Genomic DNA, 4,365 nt, shown 5'->3' with positions numbered 1-4,365 from the left:
TTTAAACATTCCTAAGTCTTATGGCCATGGGGAATAGAATAAGAATCTTGCACTTTTATTCTTACTAGCCATATTCCTCACACACAACCGGACTTAGGGCCTCATGCAGTAAGCGTCGATTAAGTGAAATCGGCAAGCTTACCGATTAGTCATGTTAATGGCGATTTTTCCTCTCCGTATGCAGTAAGTGCCGAATACATTCAAAATCAACCCGAAAACAAATCCGCCCACTCTCACGATGATTAGCCGATCACACACAGGTGTATCGGCGTGCGTGGCGGGGTGCTGATAGGTTGCCCAATCACAAATCTTGCTGAATCAGGCGAAACAAGCATGTATTGGATTGCGCGCCATATTTAAAGGCAACGTGTACTGCTAATCATTCTCTGTGTTGTTGGGAGTGAGAGAGAGAGAGACGCACAGAGCTGGCTGATTGAACATTTGCATATTGACGGAGAGACTTGTTGTGTATTGGGTGAGCTTTGTCCATTGTTGTTTTGTTTACATCTTTGTCTTGTTTTATATGTGGAAGTGTTTTGTGTGATTGGCTGTACATTAGTTGTCTGTTTTTTGTGAGTGCTGGAAGTATGCCCGCAAAGCGTGGGAAGAGTGATTCTGGTGGGAGTGGGAGTGCTACTCGTGCGAGTACGCGTCGGAGTGAACGTACTGTTCAGGGGAGTGATGTTGCTGGTGCACCGAGTGGTGTTGCTGGGAGTGGGAGTGCTGTTGCTGGGAGTGGGAGTGTTGTTGCTGGGAGTGGGAGTGCTGTTGCTGGGAGTGGGAGTGCTGTTGCTGTGAGTGGGAGTGCTGTTGCTGTGAGTGGGAGTGTTGTTGCTGGGAGTGGGAGTGCTGTTGCTGGGAGTGGGAGTGCTGTTGCTTGGAGTGGGAGTGCTGTTGCTAGGAGTGGGAGTGCTGGTGCTAGGAGTGGGAGTGCTGGTGCTAGGAGTGGGAGTGCTGGTGCTGTGAGTGCTGCTGGTGGCGCAGTTGCTGATGGGGTGGATGGTGGTGGCGTGCTTGCTGGTGGGCAGCTTTTGGAGTCTCTTCCATTGGAAGAAGGAGAGTCCAGTCAGCACCAGCCAAGCTCTGACCCTAAACCTGCTCGGAAGAAACGTGTGGAGAAGCCACGTAATCCTCGCTTCAATGACCAGGAAAATACAGCTCTTGTCACTTATATATGGACATTTACAAATACAGCTCTTGACAGTATATATGGACATTTACTAGGTAAGTGTACCTTTACATTTATTATTCAAATACATGTAATCCTAGGTCATCTGAGTTTTGTTCATATGCAAATATGGGTTCAGAATATCTTTCTATGTTAATTAGTCTGGAAACACAGCTTTTTATCATGCCTTACAAGGACAACTAAACACAGGCGGTCAATTTGCCATAACTGCATACAATATGAATGCAACCTTGCTTACATGTATAGGTTTAGTAGTGAATGCTCATGTGCTTCACATATTACACCTAAAACAGCATGTTTGCTATCTCTTGGAACAGCTAGCAGTGTAGGAAACTGGTGCTTCTATTATTATTAATTTACCTCATATATTTTATATGTTTTTCAAGGGCGGACAAGTTCAGCAAGCAGAAAAGAAATGTGGGACACAATAGTCATTGGTGTCAATGCGTGTGGGAATCATGTGAGGGACAAGCGGAATTGTCACAAGAGATTTGATGATATTAGGTCCAAATTGAAAAAGAAAATACAACACCAACGCGTGCATGCTACTGGCACTGGAGGTGGGCCGACACCACAACGTCTCATATTAAGTTCATTGGAGGAGCTGCTTCGGGCAAAATTACTTCCCGTCGTCGTGGAAGGTTTACCTGGTGACCGTGATATAGGAATTTATCCCTCACAATTTCCACCAGGTGAGAAATATTAATGTACTAGGCGTGTCGTTGCTTACAGTTATTTTGCATATTTACACTGCTTTTTATACTGTCTTCACAATATAAGCATACCTGCATCTATATATGTATATGTCTGATTCTGTATATATATATATCTCAAAATAGACATATATGTTGTAGTCCTACTAAAAGCAGTAACTAATATAGCACGTGCCATTGCGTGCTCATTTACATGTGAATTCCCAAAATGCATTGCTGCAGTGGAAGCAATTGATGGTGGGCGAAGATGGGGAACAACAGGGTAGTACACATGTGTAACACATGTTAATGAGAAATTATTACTAGCTACAGGTACAGAACATAAATATGTATAATATTATTGTGTATTTTATTTATTTTACTCCGACAAACATGACATTACTGCCTATTTTAAGCATGCATCAAATATATTGCATGCAACGGCCTACAAACATCACTTGCACTAACACATCTATAGTTGTTTATGAAAAGGTCCATTTTTGCTTTAAGTCATATACAGACAGCATAATGAGGCACACGTATCATATGTTATGTCATTGTTTTCATAACTTAAAAACTGCACACGACTATTTAGCTCATCTACCATTGTGTTAAAGCAGCTGCAATTAATATCTCATCACGGCATACACTTCAACAGAGGGGGTGGGGTTCAGCACACACACTAATTACAGCCTCATTTTAGGGTAAACTTAGTTCACACCATTTTCACCTGTTTCAAGTAATTGAAAGGTTTGGCTGATTAGGCTTTTTGGGGAAGTGAATACCGTTCTTTCAACCTGACTAGCACAACTGAAGTTAATCACACTCATTTGAAAGCTTCACTTTAGCTACTAAATGCCCCAACAACTCATTACTTATCAAAGCGTACGTCACACATTAGTTCACTCATATCTATAGTTGAACTACTATCAACGACACATTATCACACACTGCATGTGTTGTCTTGTTTAGTCACAGCCACATTCATGTGTGCCACATCTTATATTAATGTACCACACATATCCTCTACCAAAAACAACACTTTTTGCAATATGACCACCTTCATGATAACCATTGTGAATGGTCATCTCATGATAGTTATGTACATTATGATACTGATATCACTACACAACATATGATTTTTATGTACAAATTTTATCTATTTATCCTCACGCATTACTGCAGGAACATAGTATGTTTTATGTTAGGGAACTCAAAAGTTCTAAGTACACAGGCATGTACATTGTTATTACAACTATTTATGTTCACTTTCACACACACATTTTGGGTTAAGGAAATTATGCTGTTAGGTACTCATAAATACAGAACATACAATAACTGTTCGTTCAATATTTACACATGTAAATGTAAAACTTATGTTATTGTTATATATAGTTGCCCCTGAAGGACATGTGTCACCTGAGACTGAACAAGTGTCTTCACCTGGGTCAGCCAGCTCAACACACCTAGAAGGTGAGTGTATCAGTTGGTGGCCATATAATATGTGCTCTTCTATATGTTATGTTGTCATGTTCATTATTTGTTTTGCACATCTTCTTTAAATAGGATTACTTAGTGTCAGTGAAAATGAAGTGTAAGGCAACATGTATTGTGTTAGTGATGTTAACTATCATGTAGGAGTTGTGAGTTTACAGCAAGTTTTCATTCACTCATATTTCATACTGAGTCCAAACATTATTCTTAAGTCAAGGTAGTTTTTAATGTGAGGTTATTAAACGTATGGAAACATGTTAGTTGTTACTTATGACACAGTAGAATTACATAGTAACACAGCAGAGATTAACATGCCATTTAATAATGTGTACATTTATTTGTAGAACATGATGAAGAGGATTATGATGATGATGATGATGATGATGCCGCCGCCGCCATAGACACACAAATACAAGCAAGTGACCATGAAGAGGTTCCAATTGAAACTGTTTTACCGCCAAATCGTCCAGCAAATACCACATATGATGCAATTGTAGCTTCTGAGGGAAAAATTGTTGAAGCAGAAAATCGTTGCCATTCTGACCTGATGACAGTGCTGGAAAGGATGATTGCACTGCAGTAAGAAACAGTTTCACAATTGGCACATCTCCACAGAGTCTTCATTGAAGTGCCTAAACAGTTGCAAAAAATCAACACCTCATTCGAAGCATTAGTTGTTCAGCAAACACAAGCTAATTACTGGAGAATGACTAATGTACCACAATTCAACACCTCACAGGCAGGATCTGTTCATGCAGGTCAGTTTTCACCACATGCTTCTGATATTCATTCACCAGGCCCAAATGTTACCGGTCAAGTAGCAGACATTGCTGTGCAGGTTCCTGACGACATCCTACCGCTGCCATCTGTACAAATTCAGCAGCTGACACCTACAAAGGAGGCCACAAAAAGAAAACACAAGCAGTTACTACTGACCAGTTTTTGGTCAAAAACAACAAAAGACACACATGAAACAGACCAACCATCACT

At 40.5% G+C, this 4,365-nt stretch overlaps 1 long non-coding RNA gene across 1 annotated transcript; it reads left to right on the top strand.

The window, feature by feature from the left end:
- Positions 1–1,783: 1,783 nt before the first annotated feature.
- Positions 1,784–3,933, top strand: LOC142492095 (uncharacterized). Its single transcript, XR_012800736.1, has 3 exons — positions 1,784–1,881; positions 3,277–3,354; positions 3,720–3,933. It is a non-coding gene; the product is annotated as an uncharacterized LOC142492095 (long non-coding RNA).
- The last annotated feature ends 432 nt before the right edge of the window (positions 3,934–4,365 follow it).

This window comes from Ascaphus truei, chromosome 4, assembly GCF_040206685.1.
Source record: "Ascaphus truei isolate aAscTru1 chromosome 4, aAscTru1.hap1, whole genome shotgun sequence".
Classification (NCBI taxonomy): Eukaryota; Metazoa; Chordata; class Amphibia; order Anura; family Ascaphidae; genus Ascaphus; species Ascaphus truei.
The sequence above is the reverse complement of the archived record's forward strand: the minus strand, read 5'-3'. Positions and strand labels throughout refer to the sequence as shown.